Source organism: Lissotriton vulgaris, chromosome 3_1 (assembly GCF_964263255.1).
Source record: "Lissotriton vulgaris chromosome 3_1, aLisVul1.2, whole genome shotgun sequence".
Taxonomy (NCBI): Eukaryota; Metazoa; Chordata; class Amphibia; order Caudata; family Salamandridae; genus Lissotriton; species Lissotriton vulgaris.
In genome coordinates, this window is record NC_141689.1 from 441,301,175 (window position 1) to 441,317,903 (window position 16,729).

General features: G+C 42.2%; 1 pseudogene; it reads right to left on the minus strand.

Moving 5' to 3' along the window:
* Positions 1-2,615: 2,615 nt before the first annotated feature.
* Positions 2,616-16,482, minus strand: LOC147726607 (dnaJ homolog subfamily A member 1-like; annotated as a pseudogene).
* Positions 16,483-16,729: the final 247 nt, after the last annotated feature.

The following is a 16,729-nucleotide window of genomic DNA, read 5'->3' on the forward strand; positions in this document are numbered from 1 at the left end:
GCTTAGCGGTCGAAAACGGCCGCTAAAGCGGCGATAATTGACTATCGCCCTGCTTGATAATATGCCCCCAGATCTTTGAAACGGATTGATAAGCCTCGGAAAAATGAGTCTTTACATTTTTTTAAATGTTTTTCTACATAGCAAAATAGGGGGCACATTACCAACAACTAGCGATAATTATCACTATGTTGGTTTAGCGGCGATATTTTTATCGCCGAGCTGCAGCGATTTTTATCGCTTAGGAACCTTGCTATTATCAAGGTTTATCTCCTAAGCGATAAAAATCGTCCGAAATGCAATTAATATCGCTGAAAAGTCAGCGATATTCATGCATTACCGAGCTAATGCTCTCAGCCATGTTATCCACCTCCCATTGGATAACATGGCTAAGAACTGCTCAGGGCAGGTGTTAGCTTTTGGAGATATTTGCGCTTAGCGCGAATATCTCCAAAAGTTGGTAATAGGAGATAGCGATGTTAGGGACTGTTTCCAGTCGCTAACATCTTGGCACGCGTACTTTGCATGTCATTAGTGATAAATATCACTGACATGCAAAGCGGGGCCCAAGATGGTCGCTATCTCCTACTAGCTGCCGCTAACTGGTGTTAGCGACAGCTAGGTAATGGGGAGATCATTTTATCTCCGCTTTCCCCCTTGATAATATGCCCCTAGGTGTGCTTCGACGTAAGCAGCAATTCAACTAACCCATTGCTCACATGCATCTAAATGGGTTCAGTGCACTTTGAGGTGGCGTCGAAATGATTTGTGCATTATGAAGTCAGAAATGAAAAAGACCTGTCAAGAGATACACATGCTTGCCTAAGGTCCACGTTTCACGTTTCTTTAACTTCGGATGAGTACTGCTATATATTCCAAGAGCCGAAGCTGAGTGCATAATGCATTGTAGAACGCGCTTCGGGTGCTCCTCTTTGCAATAATAAAAGCCAGTGCGCTGTCACTCCAGTCCTCCACGACAGGCGGGCAGCAGGACATGTATTACAGCACTGACAGCACCGGCAGAGCCAGAAAGCGGGCTCTGTGGCATGGGTGACACTGATCAAGGATACAATGAACTCGTGGGCACAGATGACTCACTGGGTCTTTGGCATAAGACCAGGCTTGATTGTGCACTGACAGGAATACATATTATTGGTGATATTATGTAATAAGAACCCGAATACTACCATTTTTACACAATGTCGTTTATTTTATTTTTATTTTGATGAATTAAATATGCGAAATCCTCAATTTCAATTATTCTGACAATTAAAGCATTAACATTCTGACACAGGCCTGCGCTGGAGCTGTTCAGCAACGGGAAAGAAACGAATGCAAAAACGATGACTTTCCTCCAGTATATGTTTGTTTTTCAGTACACCCAGAAGCAGTGCACGGACAAGGATGTTTCAATGCTCCCACGCACTGCCAGGCGCGTGCATCAATCAGCGCGCGGCCATCATCTCATGTTCATGTCCCTCCTAGCCGGATGACGAACACCGGCCCTCGCGTGCTTCTCTCTCTCCTCATGAAGTGGATGAAAGAAATGCGAAGGCCTTGTCTACGGAGTCACAGAGGCCAGATTCCGCCAACCTTCGGCGGAAGGCGACGAGCAAGCAGCTTGAAAAGGAACTCACCGACTCAAGAGTAGAAACTGAAGCTGCATTTCCGTTCGTATCCCACGCCTTCCCAGCATCGCATAGAACTAGCTATGATACATACATTTACCTTTTTGCTTAGTTGCCTGGGTTCTAATAGTAATACGTGAGAAAGATGGAAAAAAAATTCTAGAAATTTGTAGAACCCAGAACGTATGTTGAGAAGGGAATGCTATATCTATAGTGAATACTGTTATCTCATTAACATATGTATATGAAGCATCTCTCTACGCACTAGAACGATGCTTCATATACATATTGATTTTTATTTCCATAATTAATTCTGTGTCCTTAACATATAAGGTCGAATTTTAAAACGAGCATAAAAGTAACCCGTGGGTTTTTGTTTCCTTAGTCTGTCCACCACAGAATACAAAACAAGAAGGGGGTTTATCTCCGCTTTTTTGGCTTTAAAAGCCAAGAAAGCGGAGATAAAATTATCTCCCTATTACCTAGCTGCCGCTAACACCAGTTAGCGACAGCTAGTAGGAGATAACGACCATCTTGGGCCCCACTTTGCATGTCAGTGATATTTATCACTAATGACATGCAAAGTGGGCGTGCCAAGATGTTAGCGACTGGAAACAGTCGCTAACATCGCTATCTCCTATTACCAACTTTTGGAGATATTCGCGCTAAGCGCGGATATCTCCAAAAGCTAACACCTGCCCTGAGCAGTTCTTAGCCATGTTATCCAATGGGAGGTGGATAACATGGCTAAGAGCATTAGCTCGGTAATGCATGAATATCGCTGACTTTTCAGCGATATTCATGCATTGCGGCCGATTTTTATCGCATTTGCGATAAACCTTGGTAATACCAAGGTTTATCTGCGATAAAAATCGCCGCAGCTCTGCGGTAAAATTTTGTCTCTAACCAATCAATAGCGATAATTATCGCTATTGCTTGGTAATATGACCCAAGGTGTCACAACAAGTATTAAAATCCTCTAGGACCGATTTAAGGTGTCTGACATTGAACACCTCCTCTTGGGTGATTTTCGTCGTCATCGTGATACGCTTCTCCGTTATAGTTACGTCTTCTTTGCTGGGATGGGTCAAAGTCTACTAAGTCTACTCGTTCCATGTCTTCCGTTTCTTAAATGTGCTTCCTTGATGGCAGAAGTTTTTCCAAGAAGGGCACCTTTTCAGGTGAAAGTAACCCATTATCTAGAAAGTTCACCTTGAATTTAATGATCAGACGTCCCTTCTCATATTGCCTGCATACCTGGCATACCTTCACTCAGCACTGACTTGACATCACCATGTTTGACAATTTGTCCAGGATGAGAAGTTATGACGATAGTTCTTCTGTGGAATGTAGAAATTGGTCTCTGGAAGTCACACAGTTCCTCAACTAGCTCGATTTCCATAGAGGTCATCACCACGCCTTGTAAATATGCTGTGATCTCTTTGATCCAAGACTATGACTATGTCCCCTAGTTCCAATCCTGGTTCTGCGTCACCTTCTCCATGGAATGTAGGGTCATATTACCAAGGGCATTATCGCCGCATTAGTGGGACTTTTTCCCGCTAATGCGGCGATAATTTTATCGCCCTATTACCAAGCTGTCGCTAACACCAGTTAGCGACAGCTTGTAGGCGATAGCGGGCATTTAGGGGCCCACTTTGCATGTCAGCGATAATTATCGCTAATGACATGCAAAGTGGGCGTGCCAAGATGTTAGCAACTGAAAACAGTCGCTAACATCTCTAACTCCTATTGACAACTTTTGGAAATATTCGCGCTAAGCGCAAATATCGCCAAAAGCTAATACCTGCTAAAAGCAGTTCTTAGCCATGTTATCCAATGGAAGGTGGATAACATGGCTAAGAGCATTGTCACGATAATGCATGAATATCGCGGATTTTTCAGCGATATTCATGCATTTCGCAGGATTTTTACTGCTTTTGAGATAAACCTTGATAATATCAAGGTATCTCAGCGGTAAAAATCCTCGGTGCTCGGCGATATTTTTTTCCCGCTAACCAAGCAATAGCGATAATTATCGCTATTGCATGGTAATATGCCCCGTAATCTTCTGACCATCTCTCATGCCTCTATCCAAGTGAACTTCTAGTATCTTCTTTTCCCTTACAATTTGCCTTCCATTGCAGCTTTTACATTTGTCTTTTGGATTGATTCGCTCTCCTTTGCCCTGGCATTCCATGCACAAAGATTGGATCTGTTGGACCATTCCTTGCCCGATTTGGTGAATTCTCATTTGCATGGCAGTGCCTCTGCATGTAGGACAGCATTCCACTGCACCTTTTTTTACCACCACAACCTTCACATTTATCACAAATTGTATTCTCCTGCAGAGCCAATTTTCTTGTTGCACCATTATATAAATCTTCCAGTGATATAGACAACTGATGAACAACATTCTTTCTTCTCCTTTCCCGTTGCATTCTTCTGTCATTTCCGAAGAACATGTCAAAGATGTCCACACAATCAAAAAACTATTAGTACTGTATGGAACATTTAAAAAATATGCTATAAAATGGATTTTATCAAATGCAACTGGGTTAAAAGCAATTATATATTGCACTTTTATTCTTGTTTTAACTGTTTCATACTGGAGTATTGTTTCAATGTAAGATTGTAATTAATCAAACTATAAAGAATAAATAAATAATAAATATATTTGATGACCTTGGCAAAGAATTCAAAGCACTTTGGGGGATATTAACAAGGAATGGGCAGATCGTGTCATTAGCCTCCTTGGCATAGCGACACGCTCCGCCACTTCTGAAACATAAGGTTGCACCATATTTACAAGAATGTGGTGCAGCCGTGCATTTCCCCCTGCGATGACGCTAAGTTTAACCTTAGCGCTAACGCAGGCACCCTTGCACCAGAGTGCAAGGGTGTCTATGTGGATGGGAGGATTGGCTATGTGTAGGATTGCACATAAACAATCCTAAAATGCCTTTTTGTAACTTTCATGTGTGCTGCTTTGTGCAGCATACATGAAAGTTACAAAATGGAATTTTATATAAAGGTTTGATTATGTACAGTTAGGGACACCTTCCTGTACATAAACAAACCATGGCATTTTGCTTTTTCCATGTGTGCTGAACGGATGTATGACGTAACATCACATACATTTACCTCGCACACCTTTACAACGCAATTTTTACAACGCAGATTCCTTTACAACGAATGCCTTTACAACGCATGACTTAACATAGCAGATGCTATTACAACGCATGCCATTACAACGTAAGTATAGGTAAGTATATTATTTTATTTGAAAAAATTAATTAATAAATATTTAATTATGTTTATATATTAAATTATTTTTTAATTAATTTATTTGTAAATATATATATATATATATATATATATATATATATATATTTTAAAAAATAGTTTAGGTGTTTATAAATAATATTCTAACTCCAGGGGAGTGTAATAGTAGGGTAAGTGCTGGATAGTGTAGGGATAACAATGACTTTATTTTATTTTTTAAAGAACTATTATTAATAAATAATAACATTATTAAAATTAATTTTTTTAATTTATTTAAAATATTTATTTAAAAACTGAACCCTAAAAATACCCCAGTTCCCCAAAACCCAAACCTAGCCATGAACCCTAAAAATACCCCAGTACCCCTAAACCCAAACCCAGCCCTGAACCCTAAAAATACCCCTGTACCCCAAAACCCAAACCAAGCCCTGAACTAAAAAAGACCTGTCTAGAGATACACATGCTTGCCTAAGGTCCACGTTTCATGTTTCTTTAACTTCTGCTGAGTACTGCTATATATTCCAAAAGCCGAAGCTGAGTGCATAATGCATTGTAGAACACGCTTTGGGGGCTCCTCTTCGCAATAATAAAAGCGCAGTGCGCTTTCACTCCAGTCCTCCGCGACGGGCGGGCAGCATGACTTGTATTACAGCACGGACAGCACCAGCAGAGTCAGAAAGCGGGTTCTGTGGCATGGGTGACACTGATCAAGGATACAATAGACTCGTGGGCACAGATGACTCACTGGGTCTTTGGCATAAGACCAGACTTGATTGTGCACTGACAGGAATACATATTATTGGTGTTATTATTTAATAAGAACCCGAATATCTTTAAAGAACTATTATTAATAAATAATAAAATTATTACAATTAATTTTTTTAATTTATTTAAAATATTTATTTAAAAACTGAACCCTAAAAATACCCCAGTTCCCCAAAACCCAAACCCAGCCCTGAACCCTAAAAATACCCCTATACCCCAAAACCCAAACCTAGCCCTGAACCCTAAAAATACCCCTGTACCCCAAAACCCAAACCATGCCCTGAACCCTAAAAATACCCCAGTATCACAAAACCCAAACCCAGCCCGGAACCCTAAAAATACTCCTGTACCCCAAAACCTAAACCTAGCCCTGAACCCTAAAAATACCCCTGTGCCCCCAAACCAAGCCCTGGGCCCTAAAAATGCACAGTACCCCAAAACCCAAACCAAGCCCTGAACCCTAAAAATACCCCTGTACCCCAAAACCCAAACCTAGCCCTGAACACTAAAAATACCCCTGTACCCCCAAACCCAAACCTAGCCCTGAACCCTAAAAATACCCCTGTACCCCAAAACCCAAACCCAGCCCTCAACCCTAAAAATACCCCTGTACCCCAAAACCCAAACCCAGCCCTCAACCCTAAAAATACCCCTGTACCCCAAAACCCAAACCAAGCCCTGAACCCTAATATTACCCCTGTACCCCATAACCCAAACCCAGCCCTGAACCCTAAAAATACCCCTGTACCCCATAACCCAAACCCAGCCCTGAACCCTAAAAATACCCCAGTACCACAAAACCCAAACCCAGCCCTGAACCCTAAAAATACCCCTGTACCCCCAAACCCAAACCAAGCCCTGAACCCTAAAAATACCCCAGTACCACAAAACCCAAACCCAGCCCTGAACCCTAAAAATACCCCGGTACCCCAAAACCCAAACCTAGCCCTGAACCCTAAAAATACCCCTGTGCCCCAAAACCCAAACCAAGCCCTGAGCCCTAAAAATACCCCGGTACCCCAAAACCAAAACCAAGCCCTGAACCCTAAAAATACCCCTGTACCCCAAAACCCAAACCTAGCCCTGAACACTAAAAAATACCCCTGTACCCCATAACCCAAACTATATATATAAAATTACTTAAATTAATTTATTTAATTTATTTTTAATATTTTTTAAATTAATTAAAAAAAAATTGTAATTAAAAAAATGTTTAAATAAAATGATATACTTACCTATACTTACGTTGCAATGGCATGTTTTGTAATAGCATCTGCTATGTAATGTCATGCGTTGTAAAGGCATTTGTTGTAAAGGATCCTGCGTTGTAATGGTGTGCGTTGAAACAGTATGCATTGTAAAAGCTGCATTGAAACAGTTGTATACCGTGCTGTACAAGGCAGCACATATGGAAAAAGAAAAAAAGAGGAGAAAAAATGCATTTCTCCTCGTTTCGCCAACTTAAGACCAGGATTTTCCTGATCGTAATTTTGGCGCTGCCTCCTATATACAGCAACCTTGTACATAGGGGGCAGCGTCAAATACAATGGATGTTGCAGTGGAACGCCCACTACAACACCCACTGCACGCCCAAAGGCTACAAAGGCAGCGTAGAACCACATTAAGTAGCTTAACTCTGCCTCATACATAAGGCAAGGCGCCTATCGCCACGGGGAACGTCACAAAAAGTGACGTTCCAGTGGCGATAGGGCTTGTACATATCCCCTTTGTTTCTCTTGACATGATTGATTGAAACCAGTGATGTTGAAACGGCGTTGCATTGCTCCTGCATTAGTTTAATAGCAAATGTAAAGCTTCTTCTTAAAGAGATTAAAATATAGGTACATTGAGGTACTCCAGAAATGCACAATAGTGTCTACATACAAGATATTCACAAGTAGATGTCTACCAATTTAGTTGTAGAAAAAAAGGAAATTGTGTTTCCATGACAGAAGGCTTTTATCCAAAGTTATATTAATCAGATATTTACATTTCAGAAAAGAATGAAAATCTCCTGTGTTCACTTTATCCCATGCAAGAGCCAGCACATTACTCTGGAAAGTGATTATTCCCAGAAAATATATTGTACGTATTTGTAAAATACCTTATGCCACCACACAATGCACAACACATATACACACAAAGACACCCATGTACATACATACAATTTGGCTTCTTAATAGCCCTATAAGCCATCAAAACAGTGATTCAGATGGCTTTCTCACATGGCTAACAGGGCTGTCCATCCTCCGTGGTCTCAATTTATGGATTATTGCGGACCTGAACTGCTTAAAAAAGTAATTTACTTACCACAGTCACTCTCTCTACACCCAAACCCACCACTACCTGACTTTTAATGCTCCCTGCCCTTCTTACTCATCATTTTTTTAATTATATTATTCGTTTTTACCACAATGACCCCCTAGCTAAGAAATGCTACTAGGGTGCCCACTTTATATTTAGGCACTAGCGCACAAGATGTTACACAGGCAATTGATAATGAGAGCATACTGTGATTAGATTCTTCTCCTGATAGTTTTACTTCCCTGTTGCCTTTAGAAGAACATTTAAAAAATGTTAACTTTGCCAATGTGGTAACATTTTGCTAGGGATACCATTGATTGTCCTCTGCCTAACAGCCCGGTCACCAATTTTATATGGTATCAATTCTCCTTCTCATTACAAAGGGAATTATTTATTCACTAAATTTTCTCATACCTGGAAAAATATGCAACATTTTCAATCACAGTATAACAAGCTGACCAACATTTTTTTGTAGAGACTGTTATACTTGGCATCCTTGGCATGGTTTCCCCATACTTTTTGCTTCTACCCCCTTTATTTTTGATGCTGAGCTGGATTTCGTGTTTGCTGGCTTAGATGCCTTGGGCAATTTGCCACTGCTGATCAGTGTCAAAGTGCAAGGCTCCCTAGGGAAATTGTTATTATGATTGATTATTCATGATTGGTATATTTGATTTACTGGTAAGTCCCTAGTAAAGTGCACTGAGTGTGCCAGGGCCTGTAAATCAATTGCTACTAGTGGGCCTGCAGCAAAGGAACAAATGATCGACGGAGCGCTGAACAATGCAAACATTCACTCCCATTCACAAAGATCTGGGTGTAAGCCATCGTTCTTTTGCTCACCACGCTACCCCAGTTTGGATCCAGCCATATGAAAATCAGTCTTGACCCTGTTACTCATGGGAACAGTTCAGCTGAACTGCCAAACCAGGTCCTCCCTGGACAGGAAACACGCTTCCTGGGACCGGTTTCAGGGCATCACCCCCATCAACCAGGCTAGCTAGAATCCAGTGCCACATTCAGCACAGGACCCACATCTGAGCATACCCTTTCCACTTAGGGTGATTAAAGCAAAAGGAATAAATGATGGAAGGAATGCTGAACACTGCAAACATTCATCCCCAGTCATAAAGATCTGGGTTTAATCCATTGTTCTTTTTCTCACCACACCACCCTAGTTTGGACCCAGCCACATGCAAATCAGTCAAGATACTGTTTCTCATGGGAACAGTCCAGCCCGAACTGCCAAGCCAGGTCCATACTGGACCGGAAACAAGAATCCTGGAACCAGTTTCAGGGCATCATCCCTCATCAGCCTGACTAGCTTGAATCCAGTGGCGCAGTGAGCATGGGACCTACGTCTGGGCATACCCTTCCCACATAGGGTGACAAAAGGAAAATAGAAATATGATATATGTATATGTGTATGTATATGTTTTTAAATATGGAAAATAATACATGTAAAACATAATTTGATTTGAATCTCGTAACGTATTGAGTCTAGGACAGGAGAAGTTGGTGGTGAGGATTTGCATTCTAAATATAACCTACAGCTCTGAAAATATTATCTAAAAACAAGGTGGTGATCTCACAAATTACCATTCAGAACCTTAGTTTAGTTTTTATGCTCTATGCCTGACTAACACACGTACCCTAATGATTTAGTGCTCCTATGTTGACTTACAATCATGTCTCACTTGTATGTAATGTATGTACTCGCAGTAAAGCCCTGCCACAATCAGCAGTATCTTAATTCCTCATAATAGTTCTTAAATATACTAGCGAGAGACAGAGAGAGAACATACACCACTATTTTTCATGCTATTATAGAAGAGGGTAGTATATTTTAAAACACAAACAAGATAACATACAACTCTATTAGGTTGCAAACAGATAGCTCTGGTTTGTAACAGAAAATGCTATCAAGACCTATTGAGTTTGGCTGAGCTCGTTGGTTTGCATTTTATCATTTCAACATGACTGTCAGCCATGTTGGAATGGTAAAGTAAAATAGACACCAATGGCATCATTACACAAGAATGTGTACGCAGGGCAGCCATCTAGAAGGGTGGAGAAGATGTCTGCTGTGTGCACACATGCACGTGTGAATCCCAACAGATACACATGAATGCGTTATTACACACAGCAACCATTAGCAAAGCCAATAGGTCAGCACTAGCCTTTAAATGCAAGACCTATTGACTGTTAATGGATGTTATAGATGTACATTTTTAGGTACAGTGGGATAAAGTGCTTTGTTCAGAGTGATAATATTTTTAGGTTAAAATGCAAAAATGTAATTACAACCCAGGTCACAAGTTCAGGAATGTGGACACCTCCTCCCGTTTAGTCCCTCTCCAAGGGAGCAGACTACATATACAAATAGATTCACAAAAGCTTTAAAAAATACAGCAATTGGTACTCTTTTACACACTTTTACATGCCTTTGTGAATCAGCCCAAAAAACTCCTAACACCCAATTAATAAAAGTGCATGGAAGACACAGTACTTTTCTATCTAAATTAATTATATCTGAATATTCCCATTTTAAATGTTTTGTAACCAAATCTCAAAGACATGTAAGAATATGGGAAAGAGTACTAAAGGACTTCTTAAAAATGACTTTGTGCATAGTCCCCCACATCTTAAGTGAGCCTATTAACTAGCATTCCTCTCCACACACTAAAGTATAGGTTATTCCTCTTTCTATTCAGCCTTGGTGGATAGCCACGTGTTTTATTGTTGTTCTCCACACGAAAGACCCCTCCTAATTCTAGTTCTGCGTGAATAAGCAATGGAAAAAAATGTGTGCTGTACTTTGAAGAATATATTACTCTACGCCTGACAGAACTGTGATGGAAAGTGGTTGTACAGGAAAGCAGATGCGAACAAATATATTGGGCTTTATTCTCATTCCTGAAGCAAAATTGTTCTGACTTCACTGCACGTGCTCAACTTTTTATACGAATTTAATTGTTGAAGTACAGGTAATCAAAACCCCTTCCCATGTTAAATGAGCCCTTTGACACATTTTGCCAATGTTCTCTTCCAGACGAAAAATTTTGTATTTAAATACCAAATTATTTAGAAAAGAAAATGTGATCGTAAAAGTACATTTATGGCCGAATGTACTTGTATCACCTCTGCTAGGACGTCACAGAGAGATTTGGGCAGGCATAAACCCATTTCCGGGCATGGAGATCTCTTCACCCATAAATCCCACTCATGGTGTGAAGCAACGGGAGTTTGAAGGTGTTCCAAGGAGTGGGTACCATTGGAATTGTGTGAACGCCCTTAATAAGTACATTTGTACAGGTGCATTCACAACCTCCTTTCATTCCCCTTTCCCCTGGAAAGGGTCGGATTTTTATCACAGTCAACAGTTTACCAGGATAGGAAGGGGAATAGATTACTCCCAGATTTGCTGGAGGTGGGGGAGTGGTTTTGCACAGAGGATCATATTCGTCCTGCAGCGGGAGTGCATGCATTAAGCAGCCACCCCCCATTTAGACCATAACATATCTCCTTTAAGGAGGAAATATTTGTGATGTGCACTGCTTTGCAGGGGCAGTGACAAATTGTAGGATGGCTGTGAATCAATTCTCATTAGGACAGCTTTTACATAGATCTGACTCTTGTCTGTGGGAGTGTCAGCCACCACCTTTGACAATATGGTTTTCCTGTAGAGGAGATAATGTACAATGTGCACATTTGGGCATCTACTCTGTGAGATGGTTAAAGGATTAGTGATATAACCCAACTAAGTGGATCATTTCCAAAACATACATTGTGCCTGCAGCCATTAAACCATTAAGATTCTCCACCCAATGCCTGATGCCAACTCTGATTGGATTTCTCCTATGTTTTGAATCACATTGCAGACAAGAAGGGGATTCAGAGGAGGCTCCCGCAGTTTTACTAAATTACTGTTTAAGAACCTTACATATCCAGAAGAAATCTAAAACATAAAATGTATGCAGGTGGAATTTCCACCAGGTGCAAAGGTGTGTGCAAATGTGTATTTTGATATTCAACTTTTTTGCTCAACTGTTAAAATAATTTCTGTCATGGAGAGAACCCTTCATGTTCTGTCCGGTTGGAACCATGCTTGTGTTTAAGCGTTGTGAAACTACCTGTAGAGGTGTATGAATATCGACAATTATGCATATCTGTAGATGTTCATCTACTTTTGCTGATAGCCTGACCCAAAAACCAAAACCTTCTCCTTGCCCCTATTTGGTAAATTGCACCATAAAGGCAGAAATGATGCATTCTGAAAAGCACGATGCTCATATAATATTCCATACACATACACTTACTTTGACATCACATGGTGGGCAAGCTGGCATTCCCTGTGGGCCATAGACTTTGGCAGTGACAGTGAGGTACCCATCAGGCAGGGCCAGTGCTATTGGCAGGTCATGAAGATGCTGTTGCTGACAGTGAACACTAGAGGTTCAAGAAACATATGAATGATTCCCATCTAGGTGGAGCTGGCATAATCTTATAATGTCATACTTTACACCTAATAGAGCCGTCCTCGACCAGACTACAGAGGTTTTAATCATCTATGCCACCTTTGCCATATGTTAATTTTCTTATGCACACAACAACACTGCTAATAAACACTGTGGCATTTGTTGTTTTTGAAGATGCGTTTTACACATGTTCTCAAATATTCCCCACAGCCGCTACCCCGACGCCCTAATAAAGACAGCACGAAGCAAGGGCTATTTATACTGAAGTGCCCATTAGCATGCACTCACAAGGGCTCTTGTTAGGAAGCACATGCTAGTCGTGATGTATGTGAACTTACATTTTGAAAACATGGGTTATTCTTCGCAGGACTCAGCAACAAACAAACATGACTGATTCCACAAGACAAACCTTAGAGCACAGAGAGAAAAGTGTGGCATAGAACAAGAAATCGGAAAGATGGTGATGCATACTCCCCCAGAATAAATTCAAAGCACTAGATCCAATACAAAAACATTCAGAAGCTACTATGACCACAAATATACCATATCACCATAAACTCCGAGTGCTTGGAGCTACCTTCTTTTCGTTTGCAGCTCATCAGGGCACTCCAAAGTACAACAGTTTATCTCACGTCGTACAAAAATCTAAAACATTGCTAGACCTGGCATCCTTGGCGTGGTTTCCTCAGTCGTTTTGCCTCTACCACCTGTATTTTTTGACTGGGTGCTGGATTTCGTTTTTTGACGCTTTAGATACTCTGGTCACTTTGCCATTGCTGATTGGTGCCAAAGAGCAAGTGATCCCTGGGTGTTAGATTTACTGATAAGTCCCTACTAAAGTGCACTCTGTGTTACCGGGGCCTGTAAATCAAATGCTACTAGTCTGCCTGCAGCCCAAGTTGTGCCACCCACATTATCCTTTCAAATGTGTCTGAGGCCTGCCACTGCAGTGTATTTGCGTGTAGTTTTTAACTGCCATGTTGACCTGGCAAGTGCACCCACTTGCCAAGCCCTAATCTTCATTTTTCTTACATGTAAGGCACCCCTAAAGTAGGCCCAAGGTACCCCCATTGGCAGGGTGCAGTTTATGTGAAAGGTAGGACATGAATGGTGTGTTTTACATGTCCTGTTGGTGTAATACTCTGCATTTCGTTTTTCACAATGTTAAGGCTGTCTTTCCCATAGGAGATCATTGGAGCTGCCTTATAACATTTTACAAGTGTAACTTTCAATTGGGAAAATATAGTGAAATGGGGTTTAGGCTCCCTGGGCTCAGAATTTAAAGGCACATCTTTTAGTAAAGGTGGTTTTTTAATTGTATGTTAGAAAATGCCCCTTTTAGAAAGTGGGTATTTTCTTGTTTAACCATCATGTGTGCCTCTGCCTGTTTGCGTATTCACCGTCTGGTTTTGGAGTGACAAGAGCTAGGGATGTGCATTCACACTAGGCAGCTACAAGGGGGATTGAGGTGTGTCTTGGCTTTCCTGGGTGACTAATAACCAGGCTGAATAGACCTTTCTGCATTTAGAGTGGTGGGAGGAGTTTTTAACTAGAACATGAATAGGCTGTCTGCTCTCACAATGCGGTCTCCACCTCCTGTAGTTAAGCTGGACTTGAGAGGAAATAACTGGATTCTACTGAGCAAGTGGGGCTTGCTGCCGAAAGTTTCAAAGGGAAAAGGAGGATAAATATTGGGGCTCTCACCCAAAAACTTTAGAACTCTTTTGGACTAAGGAACCTGCCAAGAAGAAGAGCTTAAGAAGTTGTCAGGAGGAACTACCACTTTGCTGTGTGCTTTACTGTGTTGGTCTGCAGTGAATGCTTCTGTCTTAGGCAGTGAAATGACTGGATTGGACTTTCTAGAACTTATTTTTCTGAGTTTCTCCAAGGGTTTGAGGTTGAGCTTGCCCCCTGTTCAAAAAGTCTCTGCAAAGACTTCAAGATCATTCTCTACCAGGACTGGAACTGTGTGTTTTGTGCTGCAACAGAAGATAAAGCAACCAGATGTAGTCAACGACACCGCTGCTGGCTCAGTGACCTGTTGGCACCGCAGAGCGCATCGCCTGCTTCGCACCACAAACCTGGTCTCACCATAGTCGCCTGACATCACAACTGAGTCGCTGCTTGCACGTGACCTGAGGGCACCGCACTCCACACAGCCTTGCTTCCAACCGCCGCCCTGATATCCCCAACAATGCATTTTGATGCCATTGCCTGCACCGTTACCTGAGGGCTCCGCCCATAAGTCACTCGACACACTGCCCCATCCCACACTGCAGCCTTGAACCACTGATGCCAGCACCATCGACTCCAGATTGTCTACCGACAAAAGCGCTGTAGCAATGATGACAACACTATTTGCACTGTTACCTGCCAGCACCATGATGAGCATCCCCCCACTTCACACCGCAGCCTTAGTCTCACAGACACATCACCGCCTGCCCCTCAACTTGAGGGCACCGCATGCCGCACCGCTCCACTTTGCACCACAGCCCCTACGCCTGCTGAAGCCTGCACTCCTGACATCAACCTCATGGAGTTCTATCTACAACGCATGTGGCTTCCAGGGCCCAAAGACTACTGGACCAACCTCCACAACTGATGCCGATGACACTGCTTCTTTGGAGCTAAGCACAAGGTCCATGATGCCCTGCATTTCCAAGGAACTGTTTGCGGGTCTTCCCGACACCGTAGCTTGCCCGCGTCACCACGGTATGTATGTATGTATGTATGTATTGATATTTATTACACTCATATTTCACCCGTAGGTCTCATAGCGCTAGCTGGAGGCCGGGTCGGGACAGAGCATTTCGAAGAGCCACGTTTTAAGGGCTTTACGAAACGACTTATGGTTGGTTTCTAGGCGGAGCTGTAGGGGCAGTGCATTCCATTGCTCTGGCGCAGTTCTGGAGAAGGACCTACAACTGTTCTTCATGGTGCGGACCTTGGGGATGGTCAGAAGGCGCTTGCTGTTTGAACGGAGAGTTCTTATTGGCTGATATTTGGTCAATTTTTTTTCCAGATAGGTTTATCCTCTTTCTGATGGGGAGCCAGTGAAGAGTCCTTATGTTGGGAACCGATGGGGAGAGTGGAGGGAGATTTAAAACCAGTCGTGCTGCGGTGTTCTGCAGCACCTGGAGCTTAGATAGGAGTTTATTGTTTATGGATGCAAACAGTGCATTTCCATAGTCTAGGCGATTGATAATTAGTCCCTGAACCAGGGGTAGGCGAGACTGAAGTGGGATCCATTTAAAAATGTTCTTGAGGGATCGCATTATGCCATAGCACGTACGTACCAGGGTGTTTACGTGATCAGCCATAGAAAGCTTATTGTCCATTATTACTCCTAAGTTGCGGACAGCGTGCTTGGGTGGGGAGCACGGCCCTAATGAGGGTGGCCACCAGTCGGAAGACCAAAGGTTTTGGTAGTCACCAAAAAGCAGAATCTCAGTCTTACTTGCGTTGAGCAGGAGATGGTTGTTGGACATCCAGTCATTGATAGTTAACATGCACTGTATGAATCTGTGCTGCGTATTGATGTGGTCGGGACCAAGAGTGATCAGTAACTGTGTGTCATCGGCGTTAGTCACGGTATCGAAACCATGCGCTCTAATTATTTTAGCCAAGGGTGACATGTATAAGTTAAAAAGGGTCGGGCTTAAAATTGATCCTTGGGGAATGCCTTTATCGATGAACTGGCTTTTGGATGAGAATCTTTCTATTTTTACCTTAAAGGACCGGTCTGAGAGGTAGCTTCTAATCCACTGTAGAGCGGGAACTTTGACACCACATTCCCTCAGGCGCTCCAGAAGGATGCTATGAGATATGGGGTCGAAGGCCGCCGACACATCAAGCAGGATTAGGATGGCAAACTGCCTGGCATCCAGAGAGAGCCTGATGTTATCGGCAATCTCAACCAGGGCCGTTTCTGTGCTGTGATGGGGCAGGAAGCCCGAATGAGATGGATCAAGGATTTTATTGTTTTCTAAGTGTTTGGATAATTGAATATTGATCATGGATTCCATTACTTTCCCGAACAGGGTGGGGAGTGAGATAGGCCTGTAGTTTGATAGTTGTTTAGGGTCAGCAGATGTTTTTTTTTTTTCGGTCTAACTACGGCTTCTTTCCAGTGAGAAGGAACTGTTGACTGTGCTAGTGATAAGTTCAGGATTTTGGTCAGATTGGGAATGAGAGTTTGTTCAATCTTGAATAGAATTTGTGGAGATGCTAGATCATCTGGCGAACCGGATTTCATTTTCCTAAGTGTTGTAG